This window comes from Schistocerca serialis, chromosome 2 (genome assembly GCF_023864345.2).
Source record: "Schistocerca serialis cubense isolate TAMUIC-IGC-003099 chromosome 2, iqSchSeri2.2, whole genome shotgun sequence".
In the NCBI taxonomy this organism is placed as follows: Eukaryota; Metazoa; Arthropoda; class Insecta; order Orthoptera; family Acrididae; genus Schistocerca; species Schistocerca serialis.
Window position 1 is genome coordinate 126,913,445 of NC_064639.1, and position 17,480 is coordinate 126,930,924.

The 17,480-nt window shown below is 41.6% G+C and overlaps 1 protein-coding gene and 1 pseudogene across 1 annotated transcript in view; one reads left to right on the forward strand and one right to left on the reverse strand.

Moving 5' to 3' along the window:
* Positions 1–17,480, forward strand: part of LOC126456809 (dehydrogenase/reductase SDR family member 11-like) — a 434,906-nt gene that overhangs the window by 291,166 nt on the left and 126,260 nt on the right. The gene's annotated exons all lie outside the window — the stretch shown is intronic.
* Positions 10,185–10,302, reverse strand: LOC126459604 (5S ribosomal RNA; annotated as a pseudogene).

Below are 17,480 nucleotides of genomic sequence, written 5' to 3' on the forward strand. Positions count from 1 at the left end.
ATGTCATTAAAGTAACAAGTGGCATGTTGTTTTTTGAAAGCATTTTCTCGGACCAAAGTCAGCATAACTAAGATGTGTTTATCAAATAAGCTTATTTACAAAATAATGGGATACACACACACAACCAAAAGAGAGCAATTGACTGTACATCTTGAAAAGAATGTTACACGCCAAATAAAATTGTCTCAGTGCAGTGTTTGTTTTGTCATGCCATTTACATTTTACATGTTCCCAGACAGGATTCTTATCCTGTTCATGTCTCGTAAAGAAGAAAAGATAAAGTTTTCAAATGCTATCTTTCGTATATACAGGAAACTGAAGTTTTTCTCCAAATCATTTTCAGAAGTGTTCTTGAGAAAACCAACAGGTGCACGTGATGAAGTATCCGCTACAACATTTTGAGTACCAGGAATGTGACTAAGGTTAACATTTCTGTTTGAGCCAGATTGTTCTCTATTGCATCACATCAGCGATTCACTGTCGTATCTGGATGTGTGGTACTGTTCTCATGGGAAATCGCCTAAATGTCATAAATGTGTAGGCTCCACAAAGTTTTCTGAATATGAATGCACAGGGTCAAATTCTTCCTTTTCATCGTCACGACTACAGTTTCTTTCAAGACGCTCGGCTTTCTCATTAATATTGTTGCTATAATGTTTATTTTCTCAATTAATTCCCTCTTGGTTGTCTTTAAAATTTATTAAAGACTAGTATTCTGCTGTGTCTGGAAACTGTAATGGCATTCTGTCACTTGAATCTCTGTCTACAATTGTTGACAAAGGTGCCAGTGACGTTGTCAGGTCATCAACTTCTTCATTCATTGTGCTTAACTGTTCTTTTTGTTCTTCAGAATTTAGTGTCAAAGTTCTCACTTGTTCGCTAATTTCTTTTACCGGTTTGTTAAGAAGTTCGTTCTGTTCTTCTATCTGCGCAACTATCGCACTTAGAACTGCAGTGTTAATTTTAGCTAACAATTCGTCCTTGTAATTACACTGACTTGTCTTCAAATTTTCGTGCTCCGTTTCAAGGACTGCTGATTATTTGTTGAAGATCACTTCCCTTCCTGTGGTTTCCTATACTCATCTTGTGCTTTTCTGTTGACTACATGTGTTTCGTCGATTTTCTTACTCGTTTCACCATGTGTTTCTTTAAGCATCTGGCGAATTAATTCTAGAAAATTTGCCGGATCTGCACTGTGTAATTCTATATAACTGTTCACTGAAGATAAAGTGTGTTGCGTACGTTCAAAAGCCACTGGCGCAAAACCTGATTCTAATGTGTCTGTTACCATTTGTTGCGGCCTCGGATCTGCGATATTTCCGAATCGAGGGAAAAACTTGATAGGGGTATCCTCTCCCCCCCCCTCCCCCCCTCAAGCGTTTGAGATTGGACATCAGGAGTTAAAGAAATCTATTTTTCAAAAATATGTTCATTTTGTAGCGCACATCTTTCTGGAGAGTTTGATATACACTCCTGGAAATGGAAAAAAGAACACATTAACACCGGTGTGTCAGACCCACCATACTTGCTCCGGACACTGCGAGAGGGCTGTACAAGCAATGATCACACGCACGGCACAGCGGACACACCAGGAACCGCGGTGTTGGCCGTCGAATGGCGCTAGCTGCGCAGCATTTGTGCACCGCCGCCGTCAGTGTCAGCCAGTTTGCCGTGGCATACGGAGCTCCATCGCAGTCTTTAACACTGGTAGCATGCCGCGACAGCGTGGACGTGAACCGTATGTGCAGTTGACGGACTTTGAGCGAGGGCGTATAGTGGGCATGCGGGAGGCCGGGTGGACGTGCCGCCGAATTGCTCAACACGTGGGGCGTGAGGTCTCCACAGTACATCGTTGTTGTCGCCAGTGGTCGGCGGAAGGTACTCGTGCCCGTCGACCTGGGACCGGACCGCAGCGACGCACGGATGCACGCCAAGACCGTAGGATCCTACGCAGTGCCGTAGGGGACCGCACCGCCACTTCCCAGCAAATTGGGGACACTGTTGCTCCTGGGGTATCGGCGAGGACCATCCGCAACCGTCTCCATGAAGCTGGGCTACGGTCCCGCACACCGTTAGGCCGTCTTCCGCTCACGCCCCAACATCGTGCAGCCCGCCTCCAGTGGTGTCGCGACAGGCGTGAATGGAGGGACGAATGGAGACGTGTCGTCTTCAGCGATGAGAGTCGCTTCTGCCTTGGTGCCAATGATGGTCGTATGCGTGTTTGGCGCCGTGCAGATGAGCGCCACAATCAGGACTGCATACGACCGAGGCACACAGGGCCAACACCCGGCATCATGGTGTGGGGAGCGATCTCCTACACTGGCCGTACACCACTGGTGATCGTCGAGGGGACACTGAATAGTGCACGGTACATCCAAACCGTCATAGAACCCATCGTTCTACCATTCCTAGACCGGCAAGGGAACTTGCTGTTCCAACAGGACAATGCACGTCCGCATGTATCCCGTGCCACCCAACGTGCTCTAGAAGGTGTAAGTCAACTACCCTGGCCAGCAAGATCTCCGGATCTGTCCCCCATTGAGCATGTTTGGGACTGGATGAAGCGTCGTCTCACGCGGTCTGCACGTCCAGCACGAACGCTGGTCCAACTGAGGCGCCAGGTGGAAATGGCATGGCAAGCCGTTCCACAGGACTACATCCAGCATCTCTACGATCGTCTCCATGGGAGAATAGCAGCCTGCATTGCTGCGAAAGGTGGATATACACTATACTAGTGCTGACATTGTGCATGCTCTGTTGCCTGTGTGTATGTGCCTGTGGTTCTGTCAGTGTGATCATGTGATGTATCTGACCCCAGGTATGTGTCAATAAAGTTTCTCCTTCCTGGGACAATGAATTCACGGTGTTCTTATTTCAATTTCCAGGAGTGTATAAAACATACATGTTCGAGAAAATGTAAGGCATGTTATTTGGTCTTAAGTACACCAAAGTGCAGTGTTACGCCTCTCACACAGCGCTCAAATGTGTATGTTTTGTAATGGATGTCATCAAGCCTACATTCAGGAGAGTGAAAATTTCCGCATTTTATTGCCTATTAGCTAATAACTTTCTCTTTCTTATGGCACAAAATAAAATCTAAGAAACATCAAACAGTAAAGACAAGAGAAAAGCAAGACAGTACATGTTTCTTCAGTCCTTAGCTCCCGGCATTTTTTTCTCTCTAATCTTCCAACGACTTTAAACGGCGTGCTATCCTTTCCGCGAAAGAATCTATTACCTCACCGGCGTTCGTCAAACGTTTTGCTACATGAAGAATCAAAATGTCGTTGTCTAATACTGAAAAAGTTGTTAACACGAGTAGTACCGATGACTGCTGTCGTTTCTCGATTTGATTACGTCTATTTTGTCACTGTCTGCTAGATAAAACGAAACAGCTCTTTCTAATATTGCAACAGTTGTAACAAAAGCCAAAGAAACGAGACTGTTTTGGCACAAATGGTCATTTGTGTGTACTTCATTTACATAAGTAACAGTACAGAATATAATTCACAACGTACCAATATCAAACGTCTATTAGGTCTACCAGGTCTACCACAAGGAAAGAATTTTATATTAGCAGACAATTTCACGTTCCATTAATACACTCCAGTTTCTCAACCATGAGATCGAAAAGTAGTAGTGCGAAATTTCTATATAAATTTGGAATCGTCATAGTCTTCCATATAATTTGTGGGATGTCTATATTTCTTCTCTTTCCTCGTTCGAACAAACAATCTCGTCATCACTAATTCTGTAACTATTCCTGCCGTTGTCAAAACTTATTCTCTGGTTATTTTCCCTAAACCTGCCAGAATCACCGGTTCAGTTATCCTGCGTTTGTTCTCCGGTTAGGCGTTATTACGTGTTCGTACAATGCGTTTTCCGCACTATTCCGAGAATGAAACTTAAGCCCCTCCTAACTGGGGCTGTACATCTGGCCCTTAGTAGTACAGGGTTCTGGCGAAATTTTCTATCAAAATTTCATTTTCTTTGATACGTCGAGGAGCTAAATGCAATCTACCTTTCCTGTTATTCCTGTTAGCCGTTTATTTCTACTCTGGTAGTCTGAATCTTTGAAATTCGCTAATAAACTACGCTGATCATTCGCACAACCCATCAACAACATAAACAAACAGCGATTGGCATTCACCCGTTCGGGTTTGTTCGCCTCAGCTTGTATAGCACCAACCCCTTTTGTCTCCAGGAAAATTTTTTATTCGTAGATGCGATGGGGATGCTCCTGGTAGAGACAAAAAAATGGTTCAAATGGCTCTGAGTACTATGGGACTTAACTTCTAAGGTCATCAGTCCCCTAGAACATAGAGCTACTTTAACCTAACTGACCTACGGACGTCACACACATCCATTCCGAAGGCAGGATTCGAAGCTGCGACCGTAGCGGTCTCGCGGTTCCAGACTGTAGCGCCTAGAACCGCTCGGCCACCCCGGCCAGCTGGCAGAGACATCATGTACACTACGCACGCATTCAAAAATCAACTTACAATTCGTTTATAAATCGGCTTAGAATGTCTTCAAAATACTCAAAAACCACCTGAGATGCGTTTCAAAATCGTATTAATAATCGATAGACCAACATAACGCTAGTCGCTTTTTGAAACAATGCAGATACGACGGTGTGGCCCCCGCCCCAGTAAATGCTGGCCTGTGTTGTGACGACTTTTGTACGCTTTCGCTTGACTGTGGCTACTTATCGCCGACCGAATCAACTTCACAATTTACCCATCATTTGGTCTGTTTCATTATTGTTCGCTATGTAGCGGCGCCACCGTTTAGGATAGGGAAAGTTAGTTTTTTGCGATATTCTGAGCTCAAGTTACAGCCAGGTGCGCGCCAGATTGTAGTAAGTTATACTAACCAACGGTTGTGAAGTTGAATGGAGGCCACAGGGGACATCGAACTGCTGAAAAGCGTAAACGCAGCGGTTTGCATGTCGAAAGTTACAGGAAGAAGGGGCCCACTGACGCAACCGGGGTGTGTGGCGTACGTGATTCGGAGCGATGCATTAGCGAACCAGGGGCGCACAGCCCAGTATAAATAGGTGTCATTTTCTAATGAGATTCATTCAAGTGTGGCAGCTCTCCTGGACGGCGGCGCGTGTCACACTGCCGGGCTACACGCAGCAACAGATGGGGCGACAGCGTCCCAGTCCATGGCGGGTCATTGGTTCTACCCTCTGAGGCCGAAGCGGGGTCCGCTGCCAGCCAGGGCGGGCCACTCTTCGGGTCGCTACCGCGGGCAGTCGTCTCGTCTCCCGACACACGCCGGAGACTTACAAGGCGAGGGCTGCAGTTTCGGACGCCGGAACAGGAGCGATCGTTGCCGCTGCGTTCCCAGCTACGCCAGCCGAGAAAGAAGCAGCAGTGGGGCCTGCCTACGACTCCCAGCGGAGCGACGCAGAGTCAATGGGGACAGTGGCAGCTGAGTCGGCTGCTGGCGCAGCCACCCTGACATAATCAGAACTCTACAGCTGGCGAACAAGGCCAGCACGACACAGCGTTGCGTCGCACAGGCCGCTGGGGTAGTGGCCTCAGCAATGAGGGGCCTGTGATGCGGACCGAGGTGAACGGAGGACTGTAGAGGAAACGAATAAATCATTTGAAAAGTTCTCACCTAGTTTTAATATGACACCTCCTGGCACTCACCCACTACATTTGATGTTAATACGCCGCATTTGGCGTCAGACACCACCACATTTGGTGTCAGGAGTGGGATGCACTTACTATGACAACAAAAAATACTACGCCCATGCAAACATCTAAAATGTGGCTTCTGGTAAGCCATACGCAAAACACCAACAAGAAAGAAAAGGTCCAAAAAGAACAATTTTGACAGCACTCACCACATCTTGTGATTGTACTGTAGGCGGTGGGCTCGAACGTCGTACTGGACTGATGACGTCCGCTATTGTGACACCAAATGTAGTTTGGTGCCAGAATATGGTGTACTAACACCAAATGTAGTGGGTGAGTGTAATGATTACGTCAGGGTGGTTGCGCCAGCAGCCGACTCAGCAGCCGCTGTACCTGCTAACTCTGTGTTGCTCCACTGGGAGCTGAAGGCCGGCCCCGCTGCTGCTTCTTCCTCGGCTGGCATACCTGGGAACACAGGAGCAACGACCGCCCCTATTCCGGCGTCCTAACCTGCGGCCCTCGCCTTGTAAGTCTCCGCCGTATGTCGGGAGACGAGACGACTGCCCGCGGTAGCGACCCGAAGAGTGGCCCGCCCTGGCTGGCCTCAGACCCCGCGTCGGCCTCAGAGGGTAGAACCAATGACCAACCGTGGACTGGGACACTGTCGCCCATCTGTTGCTGGGTGTAGCCCGGCAGTGTGACACGCCGGGCTGCCACACTTGAATGAATCTTGTTAGAAAGTGACACCTATTTATACTTGGCTGCGCGCCCCCGTTTCGCAAACGCATCGCTCCGAGTCACGTACGGCCTACACCTTGGTTGCGCCAGTGGGCCCATTCTTCCTCTAACTTTCGACATACAAACCGCTGCGTTTACACTTTTCAGCGGTTCGATGTCCCCTGTGGCCTCCATTCAACTTCGCAACCGCTGGTCAGCGTAACTTACTACACTCTGGCCCGCACCTGGCTGTAACTTGTGCTCAGAATATTGCACAAAACTAACTTTCCCTGTCCTAGACTGTGGTGCCGCTACAGCTAATTTGGTTAATAACTGTGGATCCGTGAGATGTCCTGCAGTCTCATGTGAACTGTGGTATTTGTTAATCGCTCAAGGTGGTTTATCTCATCCTCTACCAAAACATTATTTTGCAACACCCTCTGTTGTCTTGTGCTACGACGAACTTTCATATTGTTTTATGTTGTACCAAAAATGATAAAATACTATTTCTTGGAAAATCAAAATTGCTGCAATGAGCAAACATACAAAATTGTACTATCAAGCACACAAATCCACAACAGTGATAGAAAGCCATACAGAACCTGCATTATTATGCCAACTGCTTACGCAAGATAATCCATAATCGTCACATGATACAAAATTGAACACCAAGTTTTGAATGAATTGCCTCAAAAAGGAGTACAACATTAGTAAAATTAGCGCCACGGTATTTTTTTCCTTCCTTGAAATTCGACACTGACTGCGTATCACCAAAAGATCCAAAGAACTATCGTGACAAAAAGGTCGACATATGTAACCTCCCCACTCTGTATTTCTGTATGACAATTAGCCCAACCTAACCTCCCACTCTGTAAAAGCTATGTGTTACCAAAACTGTATCCCCACGAACTATTATCCAAATTACATTCGTTTACTAACCTTTGACTAAACAGAATATAATTTGAACTTAACTGTAACTGAATGCAGCTTGTGTTAATATTCTGATGCAAAACAACTATGTGGCCCTAATCACAATATCCACTTACTTCGCCTCTTGATATCATTGTTGCAGATTTGTCGAAAGCACGGCAGCAAACAGCAAACAGGCAGCGGCTAAGCTGGATTTCTATTTCTAAATAAAATTTCCAAACTATATTCAAACTACGAAATGTGATAATGCGTAATGATAGTCCTTTAAGCAATGGGATGGGGAGAGTAACTATTACTATGAAATGATATTCGAAGACAACGATTTTAGAATGAAGTGTATATTCAAAAAGATAATGTAAAGCTTAGTGTAATATTCATACATGACATTGGTCTGAACAATACTATGCTAAAAAAGCGAACAATGATTTAAAAACTGTACAATATTAACAGAGAATTACTATAAAAAGCAGACAGCTGAATCAGTTAATATGTTAGTGCATGACTCAGGAAAGTGGAGTGGTCTTTCTCTCAGTTCTGAGCAAGTTAACTAGTTGATAATAATCATTCCTAGCTGCGCAGTGCTGCAGTCTTACCTCAAAATATTTCTCATCAAAAATAATAACATTATTAAAAATATATATTCTCTTCGCTTTCTAGTGTATTCATCTTACTCATCCTTGTTGTCCTTTACAATCAGTCTCTCTTCATCTAACAGATACCATTACAAGTCAACACGCCGCTACAGAATACATCCGTCACCTACCACACTTCAACTAAGAATGTATCGGACTGCGCAGAGGCAAAGACTATGCAATGACAAGACCAAAGATTGCTTAACAGTAACGTGACTCTTTCTCTCTATGATGAGCGCATAGATAACACACAAAAATCAAATTAATATGACCACCTTACGATGTGTCTCATGAACCTAACTAGGGCCATGCTTTCATGTGAACCTAGGATTTTCAGCGTTAAATATTTGATTTTAGAATGATTCTACTAGGACGGAAATTATGGAAGAAAGCATAACAAATTAATATCAAAACGCATTTACTCTGCTGACGATGAAGAACATGAAATATAGCACACAAGTTTTCAACATAACATTTGAAGATGGCTTTCACATAGCACACACACCAATGTTCTTTTTTTTACATTCTATTAAGTTTTCTGGGGCATATGCGTTCCAAAAAATACAAAATATGTACAAACCAGCAGAATTACTGAGATGTGTTGTAACGCTTAAAAACAAAGTATGTGATGTACAAGAAAACACAACTTCAAAAGTCTAAACCTTATCAAAGAGTAAATACTTGTCCCTAATTCGCGTAACATTCTTGAAATCAATAAGTATCTTGCAATACTAAAGTAGTCTATGTTCTTCCTCAGGGTCGAAGCTATCTCCTTATCAAATTTCATCTAAATCGGTTCAGCGAGTTATTAATGATAAATTTGAACGTCATGCGTTCAGTTTTCCAAGCATCTCAGTGTTTACAACGTCATGTATCCTGCACTATGTGTCGTAGAATGATAAATTTTGTAGGTACATTTGGTGGAATGCGTGAACAATGCCTGCAAAATGTGACGCGTTTATACGAGGCGTGTTTTTTAAGTAAGTACCTTTTTGAGATTAAAAAAAGATGTGCTAAGATATCTCAATAACTTTACTTTTACATGAAAGCCTGTACCTTAATCTACTTTTCTACATAATTTCCGTCAATATTGAGGAACTTGTCATAACGTTGTACCAGTTTTTGAATACCCTCCTCAAAGAAGTCTGCCGACTGACTTGTCAGCCACTGCATCACCACTGTTTTGACTTCGTCATCGTCTTGAAGACGCTGACCGCCCAGGTGTTTCTTCAAGTGCAGGAACAGATGGTAGTCACGGGGCGCAAGATCGGGGCTTACAGAGGATGATCTACAGTTTCCCATCGAGAAGATATGATGAGATCTTTGGTCTGATTCGCCACATGCGGAAGGGCATTGTCTTGCAGCAAACCGATGCCCTTGCTCAACTTCCATGGACCGTTGCTTTGATTCTGGTGTGACGTAGGCCACCAATGTTCCATCGCCCGTAACAATTTGGCTTAAGAAATCATCACCGTCGTTGTGGTGAGTCTATGCACTGTCCAACTGTTTTGTTTTTTGCACATCCATTAACATTTTCGGTACCCAACGTGCGCACTATTTTCGGTAATTCAAGTGCTCGGTCACAATGCCATACAAAACACTACGAGAAACATTAGGAAAGTCATCCCGCAAGGAGGAAATCGTAAGCGTCTGTTTTCTCTCACCTTATTGTCCACGGCCTGCACCACTCCGTTGTTCATCATGCATATTTGTGCGGCCATCTTTAAATGCTCTCACCCACTTCCCTACCGTTCCATCACTCATAATGTTTTCTCCATAAACTTTCACAGATCTCACAATGAATATCGATCGCTTTTAGACCTTTAGCACTAAGAAATCTTATAACAGCCCTTAATTCACAGTCGGCGGGAATCACGATTATCGGAGGCATCTTAAACACTCAGTACACAATGTACACAACGCAGAATCAGACTATAATGGCGTCAGTGCGTATATTAAGGTACAGGCTTTCATGTAAAAGTAAAATTATTAAGATATCTTAGTACGTCTTTTTTTAATTTCAAAACGGTACTTACTCAAAAAACACGCCTCGTAATTAGAAGTAAAGCACACTCCGCCTTCAGGCCACGGGTGGCCTACCGGGACCATCCTCAGAGGAGGATGCGGATAGGAGGGGCGTGGGGTCAGCACACCGCTCTCCCGGTCGTTATGATGGTATTCTTGACCGAATCCACTAGTGTTCGGTCGATTAGCTTCTCAATTTGCATCACGAGGCTGAGTGCACCCCGAAAAATGGCAACAGCGCATGGCGGCCTGGGTGGTCACCCATTCAAGTGCCGACCATGCCCGACAGCGCTTAACTTCGGTGATCTCACGGGAACCGGTGTAGCCACTGCGGCAAGGCCGTTGCCTAATTAGAAGTAAAGAAGTACTAAATTAAAACGTCATGCCTGATGCGAAAACGAGCAGCGAAAATGTAAGACAAGGTGTACTTTTATCCTTTCATGATTATGTGGATGGTGTCAGCGATAAAAATGAAGTTTCTTGCATGTGTTCTCATTCTCGAATACTAGGTGAATAAAATCTGGGTATTCTCGCGTGGTAGCTTACACTGGTTTTTTTTTTTTTTGTTCACCCCCAAACTTAACCCTGTGATAGGTAGATGGTTCTTAACCTCACAGCGATTATTTCTAGACAGTAAGTGAAATGCGTGCCAAGTTTGGTTGAAATCGGTTCAGTGGTTTCGGAGGAGATGTGGTACATACATACATACAGACATTCATATCTACATACATCTTTATAATGTGTGTGACTATCTTTTTTTCCGTGATCCGATTTTAATTAAATATAGCCTATCCGGTGCCCCTAGGCACGCTGAAGTTCAGTGAAAACCCCGTAAAAATCCGTCAAGTAGTCTTGGAGATTAGCTGGTTCAGACTGACAGACAACACAAAAACTTTTAGTAAAAATTTAAGTCGAGGTATCTTGTTCTCCTGATCCGATTTTAATGAAGTAGAGCCAATAAGACGCCCACAGTACTCTAAAGTTACCTGCAATAACCCCACGAAAATTCGTCCAGTACTTTAGGATGTTAGCGTTGAAAGGTGGCTGCACTGAGCCACAGCGCCAGAGATTGCGCCAAAGAGTTTTATTCCGCCGCCTCCACTGGCAGTGCTTGTCGAGATGTGGCAGTAGTCAGTGCTTGTCGAGAAGTAGTAGTAGTGAGTCGGTGTTGAGATGTTGTAGTAGGGAGTGCTTGTTCCATGTTTTATGCAGTTGTTTGATGGGCTAGACAGCAGATGTTGTTCGAATGGAGATATTGTAATGATCAGAGTGCTTTTCGTCAATATATATGAAGGTAAAAAAATTCCCTTTTTTTATTATTTCAATGTCTTAAATAATGCGTCATTACAGGTTCAGTCAACAAAGCATCTGGCTTGTGTTCCTGTATTAGAGTGTAATTCTGCTTTCCTTACTCAATTATAGTATTTTTACTTTTTTTAATTGCTTCAGTATAAATGGTGTTCAAAATTTCTTGTCTTATTGAAGAAGAACCGTGCCAGATGTGTACGTTGAATCACACTTCCACACACAGAACAGTTACACTTGTACTTTGGTTTCGTACATTTTATAGTTGCTGGGGACTTAATTAATTAATTGTGTTAACAGAAATTTTCTTTCATTCTTTGTTGTTATTCTATGCAGTCAGATTGCGTACTAAAACTAGTCAGGGCCAACCGTTTACGAGACTTCGCAATCGGACTTACAGCTACTAAAAAAAAAATTAATTAAAAAGTATTTGCGTTTCATATTTGTATAATTAAGCCCCCATGCACGTGGCGACCGCTGCTTCGGATCGTCCCTTGGAATTCTTCTGATTGTATAAATAGCAGACAGTAGTATTGTTGTAGTAATTCGTAGTTTAGTAATTGTAGTCTATATTGCATGTGTAGATTTGGTAATTGTCAATCTTCTAATGGTATTTTTTGCAGAATTTAATTTTTATTGTCTTGTAAACGGGTTTGACAATTTTGTGCAATTATGAAGATTTCAGTTGTTCGTTAATCGTGATTGAGGGAAGCATTTCGTGTGAATGGTATTGTTGGTGATAACTTGTTATATTCTCTGTAATTTTCGTATAGTGACGAGTTTTGTATGTTTTGTAAATGATTACGCGATCGATGAAAAAGGCGAAAATGATGAATAGTGAGAATGACGAAATTGTTAACATGGCGAACTCGCCAACACAGGAGAACAGTATGATGAATAATGAAGTAGAAAATAATTTAATATGCAGGGAAAATAGTCCGAAACCAATTCAAAATTTTTCACAATCACAACATTTTCAGAATACGAGATTAACGATAGAAGACTCTGGAGTAGTATCGAACACAGATAGCTTTACAGCTATGCCAAAGGAAGTTAGTTTTACGGGAAATGTTAGGAGCGAAAAGAATTTTGAACCAGTTAACATGGAGCAGTTGATGGGTGCAATATTAAATTTGGGATCACAAATAGGAACAATTAAAACAGAGATGGGAACTTTGGGATCTGAATTAAAAACTGACATGTGAACAATGGAAACACAGTTAAGATCTGAATTAAAAACAGTGGGATCACAAATAGGAACAATTAAAACAGAGATGGAAACAATAGAAACACGGTTAGACTCACGAATAGGGACATGTTTCAAAAACATGAAAGATGAATTAAAGAAAGAAATTAGAGAAGATGTACAACCGATTTTGAATGCTCACAATAATAGATTAATTTCAATCAGACAAAAGGAACAGGATAGAGAACAGGAAGAAAGAGATCGCGTAATAGTACAAAAATTTTCAGAGTTAAATTTACAACGTGCACACGATAAGGAGGAAATATTTGAGAGAATCGATGAATCCGTACCAAATGACAGAATAAATAATCTACCACAACAATATGAACAGTTAACTAATAAATGCGTCAATACTGAAACCCGAGTCGCGACACTTACAGAAGACGTAAATAAACAGAAAGAACAAATAGGTGATTTATCGGAATGAGTGGAGGAGATTTCAGATAAATTGACAAATCTTAGTTTACATGGGGACAGAGATGCAGACGATACAGCTCCATTACCATTTGCAGAAAACGAAGAGTACCAGAACATAAATAAGCATGTTGAAAATCAGGGAAAATTTAATGAACGCGTTAAAAGGGAATTTGAGGCATTACAAAAGCAAGTCAAACAAATTGAAGGCGAAATCGTAGGAAAAGACAGCAAAAGAAATTTAGAATCACAGATATCAGAAGGGTTTGAAGAAAGTAATTTATTTCATTTACGGGATGCAACAAGAGAGCGCCAGGCGCGCGAACTTGACAATAATCGTCATTGGGACTGGGACAGACGCGGTAGGTCTTTGTCGCCACGAGGCGAAAACTTTGACTATAAACACTTTTTGACTGTTCGGAAATTTAAGATCTTTCGCAATTCCAAGAATGACATACATCCATGTTCATGGTTAGATCAATTTATGTACGCACTTCCACCAAATTGGCCACTAAGTCACAAACTGGAATTTATGTGTGGATATTTAGAAAACGAACCGGCGACGCGCATGCGTGCACTTATTAGAGATTGTAATAATTTAAATGATTTTTATCATGCATTTCTATCGGCATATTGGTCCGAAAACATGCAAGACAGAGTCAAACATAGTCTTATTATGCAGCGTAATTTTAAACAGTCTGAGTTCCGCACGCCGGCAGAATACTTTGAAGACATGATTAGAAAGACTCACTTCCTGTCCAGCCCTTATAGCCCGACTGAATTAATTCGCATTTGTTTAACTAAGCTGCCGCAATCCATAAGACAAATTGCTTTAGCTGGAAGATGTAAAGACGACATTGAGACTTTTAAGACTTTGCTACAAGAACTTGAGTATGACAACGACGACGGGACTTCCTGTAATTTTTTCAGTAACAGTAATTACAATAGATTGTCAGAGAAAAGGGATAGTGATCGGAACGGACGTTATAGCGGTAATTTTGAGAATGACAGACGAAACAGACAGGACAATAGATACCAGCCTTATGACAATAACAGACGTTCTAACAGAAATTACACAGACAATTATAATAACGGTAATTCCTACCGGAATGATCAATCATACGGAAACAGTAATCGGTATCATCAAGACAGAAATTATTCATACAGTAATAGAAATTCTTACTACAGAAATAACCAGGGTAGTAGATACAACAATAATTTCAGAAGTGACAGTCGAAATTGCACAAGAAGTAGTCATGCAGACAGACAGGAAAATAGAAATTTTAATAACAGACACAACCAAGAATTTGCATCTAACAGACAGGAAGGACCTAATTGGCATCCTCCACGTGGCAGAACTTCAGAGAGACAAGTGCAAATTGTAGAAATTGATCCGCGAAATGAAGCGAATAATCAAAGACGTGACGCAAGCAATCGACAATGACTTGTAGCTTCGGCTTCTGGCAGCAATATAGACGGTTCAGAAAGTATTGACACTACGACTTTACACTACGTACGCCTGGAAGACATGAGAGACATTTTGCTAGACGAAAAGGAAAATAATGTTGACGCATTTTTACATCCTGTTATTGAAGTATGTGTGGGTAAGAATAAGTTCACTGCAGTTTTAGATTCTGGGAGCCCATTGAATGTCATTAGTGAATCAGTTTTTCGTATATGTGTAAGAACTATTGCTTGTCCTGTGTTACCTGTTTCTAAAACTACAATTCGAGGCGCTATTTCTGGAAAAAGTGTGGAAGTTAAACAACAGACCAACCTAAATTTCATTTGTCAAGGATACGAATTTTCTGCTAATTTTATTATTGTTCCATTACTCAGTACACAAATTATATTAGGTATGGAGTTTCTTAACACACATAAGGCTATTTTGAACTTTAAAGAAGAAAGTGTGAATTTGACTGTTGCCGGAATGCCTAAATGTTTGAAATTTTTCGAGTGTTTAGCAAGATCTGAATCAGATACAAAATGTTTAAGGTTTCTTACTTCTGATGCTTTCGTTGAGCATTATGACGACAATGTGTTCATTCATGACAACGCCAATAGATACAGAGACGCGATGGATGATATAATTAATAGCGAAGAATTAATTAATGAAAAGGTTAATAAAGCTGAAGTGCCAGATGACATTGCAAGAGAAGAACTGCACCAAATTTTGACTTCACATGCTACAGTATTTAGTCATCATACAGGAACTATACAAGGCTTACAATATTTATTTAAAGTAAAAGAACACACACCATATCGGGGGAAAACGTACGCTATTACAGAGACAAGGTTAAGAGTGAACTTCAATACATGTTAGATCAAGGCATTATTGAGCCAGCAGTCAGTCCTTATACCAGCCCATTACATGTCGTTCTTAAAAAGGATGGGTCAATTCGTTTGGTTCTGGATTCCAGACAGATAAATAAATCATCATTCCTGAAACTGACCGTCCACAAAATTTAGATGAACTTCTTCAACATTTCCATGGAATTAAAGTTTTATCCGCGATTGATATGCGCGCAAGTTTTTGGCAAATAGAACTCCACCCTGATTGTAGAAAATACACTTCCTTTTTAGCCTTTGGTAACTGTTACCAGTTTCGGAAATTACCGTTTGGACTTACTGTATCTTCAGCAGCATTCATTCGTAGTTTAAACGAAATTTTACCTGTTTATCTTCGTGACAATATTACTTCATATGTTGACGATATTCTTATTGCTAAACATTCTTGGAGTGAGCACAACAAAATTTTGGATTCATTATTACGTATTTTTGCAAGAGTTGGCATTACAGTGAACTTGGAAAAATCTGAATTTGGTCGTTCTCAGGTGAAATTTCTTGGTCATATTATTTCTACAGAAGGTATTCTTCCTGATCCAGAAAAACTAGACGCTATTCGTAATTATGCTGTTCCTACCACAAAACGTGACGTTCGTAGTTTCCTTGGTGTCTGTAATTTTCTTAGACGCTTTGTTAGATTGGACAATTTGACCACACCTCGTTTATGTGAACTATCTGGAAAGAAATCTAATTGGTGTTGGGATGAGGAAGCTCAGTCAGAATTTGAACAACTTCGTGATGCTTTAGTTGCTGCTCCACTTCCTTCACATCCGGATTTATCTAAAGATTTTTGTTTGGCGACGGACTCATCATACAAAGGCCTAGGTGCTCATTTATTTCAAGAGATAGAAGAAAACGGCGTTGTAGTACAGAAGACTATTGCATTTGGAAGTCGTGTTCTCTCTAAATCAGAAAAGAATTGTTCGATTGCGGAACTTGAAGCTTTGGCTGTTGTATGGGTTTCACAAAATTTCGCATATTTTTGTACGGCAGACATACTAAGGTTTACACCGATCATCGAGCTCTGGAATTTCTTATGTCAACAAAATTAACTCATGGCAGATCGTCACGATGGGCTCTGTATCTACAGGAATTTGACTTTAGTCTTGTTTACATACTGGGTTCTTCAAATATTATTGCTGATGCTTTATCACGTGCACCTATGGGTTTGAAACAAAGTGCTGAAGAGGATAGCAAAGGAAACAATTATTGTTTGATGTATATTCAAGGTGTTGCGTTTGAGAATTTTATTTCGTCTTCGCTCCAGGACATCGCTAAGGAGCAAAATAAGGATCCAATCTGGAAGGACATTAAGGAGAAGTGGAGGAAAAAGGAAAGCGTAGCGATTAGACAGTATTATTTACTTCGCAATGATATTCTTTTTAAACGAAAATCGGTCGACAACTCTGTTTGGTTAGTTTGTATTCCTGATGAGTGGGTTAATAAATTGATTTGGTACACACATTCCAGTTATGCGCACTTTGGTCCCAGGAAATGCTTCCATAAATTACGGGAAAATTGCTACTTCAGTAATATGGAAAAACGTATTCGATCTGTTCTTGCCAAATGCAAATTATGTCAAAAGGCTAGGCCGCCAACTATTTCTCACAGAGCACCGTTGTTTCCTATCATTCCAGCGAAATTAAAGGATATGGCTGCAGTCGATTTGTTCGGTCTAGTGGTTCGTTCTACTAATGGTTTTGCGTACATTTTCGTAGCAGTGGAACTGACATCAAAATATGTGTGTTTTACACCTTTACGCAAAGCAACAGCTCGTTCAGTATCTAATGCTTTCATCAAACATTTTCTTAAAGAAGTGGGTCATGTTGATAAGGTTATATCAGATAATGGATCACAGTTTCGCTCTAAAATTTGGCTACGTACTCTACGGCGTCGTAAGATTAAACCAATTTTCATTTCACTTTTTCACCCTCAATCTAACGCTTCAGAGAGATGGATGAAGGAAATCAATAAATTGTGTCGACTTTATTGTCATCAGAATCACAAAACATGGGATCAGTACCTTCATATTTTTCAAAACATTCTGAATGAACTCCCTAATGATTCAACTTCTTTACCGCAGATACTGATATTAAAAAACAAAGCACCGACAAATCGCATTTCTGAAATCGTTCCTTTTCCGCCTTCACGGAAACTGCGGCATTCTGAAGTTGTCAACCTCGCTCTCCAAAATATTGCATCTGCGGCTGCTAG